The 13277-nt window shown below is 30.4% G+C and overlaps 1 long non-coding RNA gene and 2 pseudogenes across 1 annotated transcript; 1 reads left to right on the top strand and 2 right to left on the bottom strand.

The window, feature by feature from the left end:
- Positions 1-4153: 4153 nt before the first annotated feature.
- Positions 4154-5914, bottom strand: LOC132915770 (uncharacterized). The gene is made up of 3 exons (XR_009659953.1): positions 5776-5914; positions 5206-5297; positions 4154-4622 (listed from the first exon to the last, which is right to left on the bottom strand). It is a non-coding gene; the product is annotated as an uncharacterized LOC132915770 (long non-coding RNA).
- A 1631-nt stretch (positions 5915-7545) lies between these two features.
- On the top strand, positions 7546-10518 carry LOC132915767 (putative serine protease K12H4.7; annotated as a pseudogene).
- LOC132915752 (uncharacterized) overlaps positions 10161-13277 on the bottom strand; it is a 25421-nt pseudogene continuing 22304 nt past the window's right edge.

Genomic DNA, 13277 nt, shown 5'->3' with positions numbered 1-13277 from the left:
TGAAAACGACCACTGTTACTAAATTTGTTAATTTTACCGAAAATTTATACATATCAGCAATTATTCACCTACTCAATTACTATACTTGTATAAATGTCTGTTATTATTTGTGAAACTCAGTTTTCTATTGTAAAAACTTGTTCGTAAAAAGTTAAACTTTAATAATATGTACGTGTGTATTCGTAGAGATCAAAGATGTACTATCTTAAGAATTCATAAATTCTTGTTATGTAATAAGAATCTAAATGTAAAGTTTCGCGAAAGAGCGGATTACGGAATTAATGATGGATCGAAGGTGTACGATCTGAAAGATTCATAAGTTCTTTTAATATAATTTGAGTCTGAGAAACTTTTTAAAAAGCTAGAGCATTGCAAAAGTAATAATTCATCGAAGGATTTATAAATCTTTGGATTTAACCTGAGTTTAAACAGCACTGGAAGAGAGGATTGTCGAAGTAACGATGACTTCAAAGTACACCGTTTTAAAGATGCATAAATCCTTATAAGAGGACTCGAAGCTAGGAAATTTTTCACGAAAGCAGGATTATAAAAATAACGATGGATTAAAAGATTTATAAATCTTCTAAATTTAATTCCAATCTATACAAATGTATACAGGTGAAAGGTGAAAAGGTGAAAAGGTTAAAAGGAATTAGAGAATTAATGATGGATCGAAAGTATGTTATGTTAAGAAAGTTAAGAAAATTTTTGTTGATTTCAAAAATGGTAATTTGAAAGATAAATGCACTTATCCTTTCTAGTGAAATGATCAAAATATGGTAATAAATGAACAATATTAATATTAAACGATAAGAGTTTTGTGATAATACTAGTATAACAGCACTAATATGAATTTTCAGTAAAACTAATAAATTTAGGGGCAATGTAAATTCTGTAAATGTTATTCAAAGTGTAAATATTAAATAAGAAGGTGGTACAAACATATTTCAACTCGTTTATAAAATAAACACTTTTGACAATAGAAAATACTCAAAGATCCACATTGTCTTAAATTGAAGAAATTCTTTGAATAGAAAATCGTTGATTCTAAAAAATAATGGTGCAAAAAACATTCTAAAAAGGATAATAAAGTAAATGGAAAAGTTTCTTTAGTTTAGACACGTTTTAACATCGCATCAACTCCATCACGTGGTTATTAGCGATAGCTAATAATAACAATATTAGCAGAAAGGAATTTATTATTATTAGGATATTCTAGTTAAATATCGCTAAATAAGGACATGCCGTTCAGGAAGGATAAGACGCGTGAAACTTGAGTTTTACCATTGAGATTTCCACCTAAAGCTCCTTTGATCTGGTATTTGTTACGAGAGTAATTGTATTTAAGACAATTTACAGAACATGTGTTTGATGGTAATTTGACAATTACAGATATCGTACGTTGGTTAGTGTTAGGTTTTGACGAATTAGATTTTGAGAATTAGATTTGTATGTGCAAGTTTAGTCTGACCAATTCTAAGTTTGTTTAATACAACTTCGTGTCGATGATCGAGATTCCTGAGACCTACGTTCTTGTTAAAAAATTCTTTATTTATTAATTCGACTGCATTCGAGGCTGCTGAGTTTGTCCATTTCATTCGTTTGGCGATTCAAATTAAACATAGCTGTTCCAGTTGAATCGGAGATTTTTCAAACTTTTTTGTTAAAAATAAGGTAGGAACGTCCTTTGCTATCTTCTCCGCCAATTCATTGGAATATTCATCTATGCAAAAATAACTGTTTCACCTTCATTAATTACGGAGTGATTTGTTTCCAATATATCAAATGCGATATCATCAGATCTCTATACTTGATAAATGTGATAGCATCCCTGTTATCGGTGAGAATAGTGTGGTTTTTGATTGGTCAATTATAAGAAGTTGAATTGCTATTAATTCTGCTGATTTAATGCCAATATTGTTAGGTAATATAAATTTTAATATGTCATCTCCATAGATATAATTTTCCATAATTTTCCAGATCGGAATTTATCGAAACATGTTTGAATGACCAAAAAAGAATTTTGGAGAATCTATGCCAATAAATTTAAGTAAATTTAACGTCCAATAATCGAACTCTATTCCCCTTTCAATTCTCGAAGATGCTCCAGGCGTAATTCGTGGTTGCGGTCTGAATGCCTACGAGATTCTTGCGATGAATAATTGCAATAAGTGCCTTGTGTATATAAGGGTTATAAGGTGGTTTATTTTGTGATTAAATATGACAACTCTACTGTATTAATTTATTGATGTGTTTAATATAGATTCCATAAAGCTTAATAGTATAATTCTATTTTAATATAAAGATAAAGAATAATAAATTCTATGCCTTTTTCTATGTTACAGAAATGATTGACCTACTCGTCAATCGCACAGTCCAAACCAGTGTGCCTAGAAACCAGTGTGCCTAAAATTTGCACAGTATACTTCTTTTATGATGTAGACATGAAATAAAGAATAATTTATGGAAACTACAGATCCCAAAGGGGCAAAAAGAGGTCTAATTTTTACAGGGTAACCGTATCTCTATGTCCACTAAGTTTAGAAACCTGAAATTCGACGTACAAACTTTCCACTAGAAATAAACGAACACGTGTTTGGGCGTTTTTCGAAATTGAACCCCTAGAAACTGTTTAAAAAGAATTTAAAAAAATAAATATAAATTCAAATACTGTTATATTATAAAGTAAATTTAATAAGATCCAAACTCATGTTCGTGAATCACTGTACATGTCAACTATTGTCAAAGCTAACCCTAACAAATGCAACCACATCACATTCACATTGAGAAAACAGATAACACCAAACATCTTCCTGAACGGCACGCAAATAACACAAACAAGGCAAGTCAAACACCTTGGACTTCACATAGATACACACTTCACATGGGGAGCACGAGGCGGGTATGGGTTCTCAGTGCGTAGCATCATGCCCTGAGAAACCCCGATGTATCTGATGTTCACCTATAGTCGGGTGGCGGCTGGTCGGCGCTGTGGCGCCCGTCAGATCGCTGATCCGGTGCGGAGAACTTCGGAGAAGTTGGTGGGCCCATATCTGTCAAGACCACTCACCTCACCTTCACGTGGGGCTCCCCGTCACCCTGCATCGGTCCCGACCGGGGTAGGGTGCGAAAGAGTGAGTGGCACCAAGACGAGAAAGCACCAAGACGAGAAAGCACCAAGACGATAAAACAAACCCTTTATGATGGAGATAATGATGATATGTCGGAAAATATAAATAACGAAGTTTACGGTGCAGGGGAGGGATACCCCAGTACCGGCGCAGACGTGGGTGGACAAGCGGGCTCCGCTGTGTCGTTAGCTTGTGACCGTGGCCGGATGGGGGTGGACCACCAGGCCCCCATTCATGTTATCACGACTGGTGAGGAGGAAGAAGGAGACATTGAAATGGAAGAGGCTCCGATAGAGTAAGCTACATCAAAATTGATAAATGAGAAATTGATAAATGATAAATTGATAAATGACTACGAACTATTGTCTTTTTACAGAATACAGACTCTGTAAGCTATAACTGGATCGTGTTACTCCTTAACATCAGTGAGGTATTGGCAGACTTCATCCTGGTACTGCTTAACTGCCACTTTTATTCAACTTTGTATCCGAGGGTGCACAGCTGTTTCCAAATAGAGACAATCGACGACGTAGGAAACAATGATGAAATCGAGATGCGTGACATGGTCCAGCAGTGGGTCGCCCGACACAGCGAGATGCCGAGTATTCAACCGCCTTGCTTGGAACGTATATATTATCAACAAATAAAGGACGCGAAATACAGCACACTCTTCAACAACAAAACAAGATAAATATAATTAAAGTAAGTACAGGCGAAAATACTGCGGATATTTTTACGAAGGCACTGTGTAGAGAGAAATTTGAAAGGTTTAGGTCATGGATGAATGTAAACTAAGAGGAATGTAAATAAAGTAATAAGGTTTAAAGGTTCTATTAAGTAATTCGACAAATCATGTAAATCCGATAAGCAGTCGTTAAGAAGCATCTGGAAGAGTCGGTTGACAACAAGCGAGCGTGCGAGTAGGTTTACGAGGTCTTCAGAGTATAACATATGTGTATAACTGTTGTGTGTTGAACAAAGTGAACTATTTGAATTTCCGAATCCCTTCTATATCTTTACACTAAGTTATTAAATTCATAGTTTAATAAACAGGATATATACAAGGCACTTGTTCAGTTCAGCCTCACAATCTTCAATTTTGATGCACAAAGGAAATATTAATTGTTCATAAAGTACGACCTGCACTTTTTCTGGCAAACTATTGCCTATATAAAAATTACATTAAATTTGGAATAATATTGCTTTGCGTAGGTTCTGATAATAAAACAATTGAACTATTTTTAGCTGGCATTTGATATATCTATATCAACTGTTTCTTCTTTCAGCAATGCCCGTTTGTCTTCTTTACTAGTAGCTTGTCGTTTACCACCAACTTTACGTTTACCTCTATTGAGTACACCATTTTCTTCTTCACCCATGATACGCAAAATTTGCGTTTGATCAGAACTTTCTATCGATCGAAATATCACGAACAACACTTTCAGCTGACGGTGCTTCTTCTCCAGCAGTATAGAGCATTGCCTTCATTTCCTATTAACCCAAAGAGGTCATTTTAATTAATAGTGTTCTGATCTTTCATTGTACAGAGTGTCTCAGAATAAGTAGGAAATATTTTGGGAGTGGCTTCTGTATACCTAAACCATAAAAAGTTCATATGAGGATATGTCCTATTTGACTTTCTTTTCAAATTATAACGGTTTTTCTTTTGCAATTCATATTTCTTTCCGTAGACAAGTATTGTGTTTCTCAAGTTTCCAGCAAATACAGACTACATCTGGATATTTAAACATGGTAAGACAGTCATTGGTAAGATATCTGCAAGCTTGCATTGGAATATAAAAATACCATCTCAAATACCTTTTATGAAAATCAGTATATAATGTAGTATACAAAATAAAAGAATAAAAATTAAATCCACTATAACTCGAAAACAAACTCAAGTAAGATATATTTATATAAAGTCTTTCTATTGTTTATATATGCAGAAGCTACTCCTAAAATATTTCCTACTTATTCTGAAACACCCTGTGTATCTCCATTAGCATAGAAATAAATTTTTAACAAAGACAATTAAAATATAAATATTTTAATTTCCAAGGCTATTTTATTTTACCTCATAGCTTATGTATTGCTTACGCCATTCAGACGTAATGTGAGCAGACAGATGTTCTGCAAACTTCATCTTGCTTCAATTGATGCAATAATCTGCAATAAACAAATTCGTTTAAATTATTGCTAAAGCGATATAAATATATAATATTAAAAATTTCCATAAAATAATTATGTATATAATAAAGCATACATAAAAGAATGAGATATATAAGTGAAGTACAAAGTGAGAAAATCATATATTATAATTGAAGAAACTTTTTTATTTCTATAGTCTATATATCTTCATAAACAACATTTACTCGATGTATTAATTTATTATTACGAACAGCGTATACCAAAAAAATAACAATATAATAAAATGAGCAAAGTGAAATATTATGATAATATAATTGCAAAGTAGAAAATGAAAAGATGAACAATTTAATCAAATGTTTCGTTTCACGCTCGTCTTTAAGGAATTAAACCACGAAAGAGGTCACATACACATATAATGCACTTAAAACCTTTGTCGGCAGTACTAAATCAATATTTTCTGAATTCGTTTACTTCATGATAAATTATTATTACTTACATATTGTAAAGATATAGGAGGGATTCGGAAATTCAAATAATTCACTTTATTTCACACACAACAGTTATACACATGTATTATACTCCGAAGACCTCGTAAATCCACTCGCACGCACGCTTCTTATCAACCGTCTCTTCCAGATGCTTCTAAACGACTGCCAATTGTCCTTTGCCTCAACTCAGGCCTGGACACGCCATGACGCTTGAACACACACATTCGCATGTACAGTGTAACTGTATCATCTTCCTGACGCATATATATGGATGTCTTTATTCTTACTTCTTATGTTTAACTGTCAAGCTTTACACGACACATAGCACCATTGTTTCTTCATACGTACAGGCGATATTCATTAGACGGCTACAAGTCTTTTTATTACTTAATTTAGAACGTTTTTCGCAAATATAGATAGCTTCTAGTGTCCATCTGTATAGTAAGGATTGACGAGAATTTTCCGATTAAATACCTTTGATAATGTCATCGCTCGAAGATTTATTTCAGTTAGATAAAATGCTTATATGTGATATGTATATAATCTATAATAGTTATATGCAGTTTATAATGTTAAGCATTCATATTTCGATTCTTACTTTACAAAAAAAGATTTTGTTTATATGTTTACGTACATATGTATACATGCATATTGAATGTAAAAAATATATCCTCATATATATATATATATATATATATATATATGTGTGTGTATATTGTTTTTGTACAAACGTTTTATTTTTATTTTTTTTAACCGAATTATATCCATCAAATAGTTGATTATATATAAGAAAGTAGAACTATAGCACACAAATAATTACGAACATTTTTATTTGAAGTTGGCTATGTGGATTTTTGTATTTTTTATCAGATATTGAGACAATCTTTTATTATATTATTACCCTCAGAATATTCTCTCAATTAACATTTACTTTGAATTTAATTTTTAATATAAATAAAACATTTTTTCGATTTTGTCAAGCATTTTTAAATGTTATAACAATAATAAAATTTTATTAAATATACTACTTTGTAAAAGATTGCAACATGCACAAATATATACTTAAATATATATAAACGGAATTATTAAATATATAAAAAACAAAATATTATAGTATCATAAGATAAATAGTATAATGCGTAGAAAAATGTATAAAACATTAAAAATATAGTTTTAGTAGATTGTATGATAATTATCTTTTAAGAAGTAATTATGTGTATGTATAATCAATAATAGAAGAAGATTCTTAATGTAACTCTTTTCAAATGAAAAAAAAAATTGGATTTTATTCATTATAACATATTTAATCTAATTAATATCCAGTACAACAAAAAGTAATACAAGACAAATAAGTGTACTTACGAGTTGCGTTAACAATTAACACTACACAGTTTACATTGATAATATTTTAACTACATGTATCATTTATATAAAAATCTAAAATGTTTTCATATATTTAGAGCCATTTTTGGTAATGTTATCTGGAACTTTTGTATCTGTCTTTTTTTCACGAACTATTTTCGTAAAATGATTTATGCGCTTTTATTTGCTAACTTATACTCGTGTATATGATATACATATATATATATTTATTGTAATAAACCGTTTTATAGGGGGCGCTATACAAAAAATGCACATACTATATCAGCTATACATATAATATATATATATATATTAGACTGCACGTACTACAAGCTGCTACAAGTCAACAAGTTAACAATACACATATAGTGCCTTTGCAAAGCAGCAAAATTGTTCATTATATCAAGGTTACAAATTATAATGTTTTCTCTAAATATTGTATATATTAAAACGAACTAAGTAAATTATTCAATAAGTACTATAAAGAAAAAGAAGCTCTAAACAGGAAAGAACAACTTATCATTACTATAAAATTTGTAAGTACATTCCTCTGCTTTTTATATTTATATTCTTTTAGTTTTATCATGTTGGAAAGATTGGAATTTTGTTCCAAGCATGGTTTCAAGTTAATAAATTGTAGTACTCATATATAAAAAACACGTGTAAATTTGTACAAGAATAATATTAGTGCCTATATTATAAGAACTAATTTTAAAAATATCATTTCTGTAAATAATAAATGTAAGACAACTTGTATTTTAAAAAGGTAGTATTAACTATGTTATCGTTATGTTTTAATTTATTAGAGAATAAAATTGATAAAATAATATTCGTAATATATTAATTTTTTATGTGTAATATAAATAATAAATTTAGTTTTTATTTTTTCAGAATGCATATTTTATAGTTTATCCAAACCTAGGATACTATGAACCGTTTACTACTATTATTATTCTTCGTTAATTTTATAAATAATAGTATATCATGGGAGACTTTTATGAGGGGTCGAAGCAAATATGGTAATCTAGGTGCTCCAATTTTATCTGAAGATCATGAACTTCCAAGTGCTGAATGGTTTACACAGTTTCTAGATCACTTTGATCCAACTGATGCGCGTGTTTGGCAACAGGTAATAAGAATATATTAAATATTTCTTAATTTTTATTTTATAATATAAATCTTTTTATTATTTTTTCAGAGATATTTCGTAAACGTTAGGTTGGGGTTAGGTTGGAGAGCACTATAAGAAAGGTGGTCCAGTATTTTTGATGATAAGTGGTGAAGCTGTAGCAAATGCTAAATGGATGGCAGAAGGTCAATGGATCGAATATGCTAAGCAATTTGGGGCGCTATGTTTTCAAGTGGAACACCGCTTTTATGGACAAAGTCATCCTACTTCGTATGTAACATTGTTTATAAAATATATAATTGATACATTTTAAGTTATAATGTTACGTTTTTGTTATCTGCAGGGATCTCGGCGTGAAAAATTTAATGTATCTTTCATCACAACAGGCACTTGCAGATTTGGCTTACTTTATAGAATTCATGAATATTAATTACAAGTTACCAGCTGGTACTAAATGGATTGCATTTGGAGGATCATATGCTGGATCATTAGCTGCTTGGTTGCGTAATAAATATCCTCATTTAGTACACGGGGCTGTTTCTGCTAGTGGTCCTTTATTAGCAGAAATTGATTTTCAGGGTAAATATAAGATACACTTAAATATAAAAAATATTTTATTTAAAACAGAAGTGTTTTATATTAATAATTATACTTTATAGAATACTTTGTTGTTGTTGAAAATGCCCTCAAAGAATATTCTGAAGCATGTGTAAATGCAATACTAGAAGCAAACAAACAATTTCATATAATGTTACATCGTCCTATCGGTCAACAAGGAATAGCTAAAAAATTTATGTAAGTAAAAGTAAAATTCTTCATTTACAAATCAAATATGTCATTATTGAAAAATTATTTTTACTTATAGTTTATGTGATCCAATCAACGAACATACCAAACGTAATGATATTTCGAATTTGTATGAAACAATAGCAAGCATCTTTGCTGGTATTGTACAGTACAATAAAGACAATCGTAATAATTCCGCAATGGCTAATTTAACTATCGATAGTGCCTGCGACATATTAACGAACGAAACATTGGGTATTGCTATTGACAGACTTGCAATTTTGAGCACTAAAATATTACAGGCATCAGAAAAAAAGTGTTTGGATTATATGTATAATAAAATGATTCATAATCTTCGGAACATAACATGGGCTAGCGAAGAAGCAGAAGGGGGTAATGTATTTTTTTACTTATACTATTGCTGTTTTAATTTTTATTTATTGTATTTTAAAATATATTTCTTGTAGGACGTCAATGGACGTACCAAACGTGTACAGAATTTGGATTCTTTCAAACTTCGACAGCACGCCCAAAATTATTTAGTGAAACTTTCCCAGTAGATTTCTTTGTGCAACAATGCATTGATATATTTGGCCCAAGGTTTATTTAAAATTACGATAAATACATTTCTCAATTATGATAAATCATTAGCTATAAAATTATAACATTTCCGTATTCTAACAGGTACAATATTCATTTGCTGAATTCGGCAGTGAATAGAACAAATATTCTGTATGGAGGATTAGATTTAAAGACTACAAATGTAGTATTTGTACATGGATCAATTGATCCTTGGCATGTTTTGGGAATTACAAAATCAGCAAATCCGCAAATACCTGTCATTTATATTGATGGTGTGTACATATTAATTGAAATTTTTCATTTTTCGTGTAATACAAAAAATTTATTTATTATTATGACCATAGGTACTGCTCATTGTGCCAACATGTATCCTCCTTCCAAAAATGATCCACTTCAGTTGTAAGCTGCCAGAGTTGAGGTTGGACATTTAATAGATGAATGGCTGCATAATTAAATATGATATTTTTAACGCTGTGTGTGCTACATTTAACTACTTTATGATAAGTAGTTTTTTATTTTTTTAAACAAAAATGATGTATTAAAAGAATTAAATTTATCTTATTAACTTTTTGAACAATTTGTATTTTCCTTTATGAACTTCTGTGAAACAATTATGATACATAAATATTTTTAGTTGAAACAATTCGTGCATAACTAAGACTAAAACTAACTATGTACGTACATAACAAGTTACTGAAGATACACGAGTGTTCACCATTCTGTGTTTATGTTTAAACAACTAGAATGCATGTATAGATACAATTAAACAAGTTTGCCCATAATGGCACTATTACAATTTTTTGTAGATTACTGAAGTATTAAATAAATACATGTACAAACTTACTACGAATATCTTACGTCAGTCAATGAATAAATACATATCTATTAATTATATATGTTTTATTCTTGACAAGCATGAGAAAAGATGTTCAACTGGTTAAAATAATACTAAACACAAATAATTAATTAAGGTGTTTTAAAATCTGCAAAAACAGATCCGACATGAATTTGAATAAGTGCAAAGTGTCTTAAAATGAGCACCATAACTAAATGAATTTTGATTCTGATATGTATAGCGTCGGCCTTTCCTTAACGGTACCATCTTCGAATATCGTTTCGTTATGAGTTTGTTCGATTCCTTTAAGGCGAGGCCAAGGTGCCCATTACAGATATTGATCAACCGAGTATGCGTATGATTTTCATAAAATATTGTCAATCCTATTATAATCGAACATTCTTATAATAGTTTGTATCGAATTCGTTTAAAAATTATTAGAATTCGTTTGATCAGTAATTATACATATACATATATTACTTTCTCATTTTTTTGGCATATCCTTCGATCAACTCGTGATCCTCCTACATTCACAACTTTCATCTTTGACTTACGCTACTGCAGTATACGGTATTTACATTACGTAACAAGGTAGTCGTAAATAATTTACTGTATAACAGAACAATAAATGTAGGATGAATTAGTTTTTCTATCTATGAATCACGCTTAAAAATTCTCCTACGCAACGTTTGAATTGTTCACCATGTTCTTTTAAGTTTCCATTTTAAATGGAGTTACAAATTATTTCATAAATGATATAGCAGAATACATGGATGGATGGTGATTTAATGCTAAAAAGAAGATGAAATATAAGAAAATTTATCCACATGAAACTTTATTTCTAAAAAAAAATGATTTTAAATATTTGTCAAACGTTTGTTATGATATATATGCATTTGGTAATATTTTATTTTACTAATTTCTTCGTCAAATGACTACAAAATATTGTTCTAAGAATATTAGATATACATATACATATTTCTTGAAAAAATTTGGGACAAAGATTTATAATTCATGTTAAATATACATTCTTCTAAGTAAACTTTGAATTGTAAATGGAAAACAATATACATTTTTGATATTCTAACTCAGAATTAGCTGAATTACTAGAAACAGTTAGTTGAATTTTAAACACAAGATTTTATACATGTTTCAAAATGTATATGTGTAATTTAGATCTAGAATATTATAGAAAATGTCAACGATCCACCTCAAAAGATTTTGAGATAGATGTGCTTTTCTATAAAAAATAAAGTTATTTAGAAATTAAAATTGAAATTAAAGCAATGTATGAATTCATCAATTTTTTTCTTAAAGAATCAGATCAATATATAAAATTCACATACTACTGTATTGAAGAAATAAAAAAGAGATGTTCTTATATATAAAAATACACATACACAAGAAGTATTTCACTTATGTAAACAAATTTGTCTGTACAAATATTTTTAAATCCAAATATTACCAAATAAACATTCAATTAATTATATCTTTCAACAAATAATCAAAAATACATTTGCTGAAATTAAAACTCTATATTGAAGGAAATTTACCTTACATTTTGTACGTATTTCCTAACATAAAGTCATCATCTTCCAGTGCGTCACCATTTATAAAATATGCATACAGCATAAAAAATACAACTTGCTCGTGATCTAATCGCGACTCGTCACAATAATCGATTCACCGAAAATCTCAAAAAAATAAACGGTTCTAGGTAACCGATTTTATGTTTAGTATCTGTGATGAGACTGAGACTGCCTCCACTCGGGCGTAGAGTTACCGTGGTGATGATGATGATGATGATGGCGTTTCTTGTCAGAAATGCTGGCGTGCTTGTTAGACGGGTACGTGGCTACATCGCTCGCAACTAATTCTGAACCATCTCTCTCGGTGTTGTTGCCACGGTAATTTTCTCGGTATCCTGGTTCATCCAGGGTCTCCTTGCGACGAAGAGGAGGATGATTGGTCTTATGACCGGCCGTCTCATGCAGATTTTCCCAAGCTTGACGGTAATATCGATTCAGTCCTCCTCGACTCTCAGAGGAACTGCTTCCAAAGCTGGCCACGGTATTGCAATCTGGAGATGCACGGTGTCGGTAATGCTTGCTGCTTCTACCGCGATTTCTGTGTGAATAGTTTAACAAATATTTATTATTATTTCAACTTCGAGACCTTTATGCATAATGATTTACTGGTAATATCTGTAGGTTGACAAAATGATAAGTTGTACAATTTTTCTATTTTATATAGAACATTAGTCGAATAAGACTATTGAATGGTAATTTGTTAAATTGATGTACAGAAGTAGTTTTCTAGAAAACTAATGTATAGAAGGTAACTTATAATTTGTAATATGTAAAATTTCACTAATAACATTAGTTGTATTGTGCAAGAGGGGCCAAGTAATATTTTATATTACTGTTTTATTTTTCTAACTTGAAAACAATACAATATTATTGTTGTGTTTAATTTATACACCTTGGATCTAAATTTATAGCATAAATGAAGTCAGGAGAGATTCTCTAGTTCAAAATAACACGAAAATAAAAAGATAAAATTGCGTCGAAGATTTCATTTTATAGAAAATCGTGTTTGGAAACTTATCACATAGGTATTCATGTATTTGATTGATTTTCGACTGGGTAGGAGTAAGGAATTGACAGGATGTTATTCTACATACGAAAATAAATTAAATTTTTTCGACCCGAAAATATAGAATAAGATTTATTCGCTTAGAGTTTAATTTTCAAGAAAATAAAATTTGAAAGTTTGTTGAATATGCGATTTCTTGACCGAATAGGATCAAACTTTAT

The sequence above is a fragment of the Bombus pascuorum genome, unplaced genomic scaffold (assembly GCF_905332965.1).
Source record: "Bombus pascuorum unplaced genomic scaffold, iyBomPasc1.1, whole genome shotgun sequence".
Taxonomy (NCBI): Eukaryota; Metazoa; Arthropoda; class Insecta; order Hymenoptera; family Apidae; genus Bombus; species Bombus pascuorum.
The sequence above is the reverse complement of the archived record's forward strand: the minus strand, read 5'-3'. Positions and strand labels throughout refer to the sequence as shown.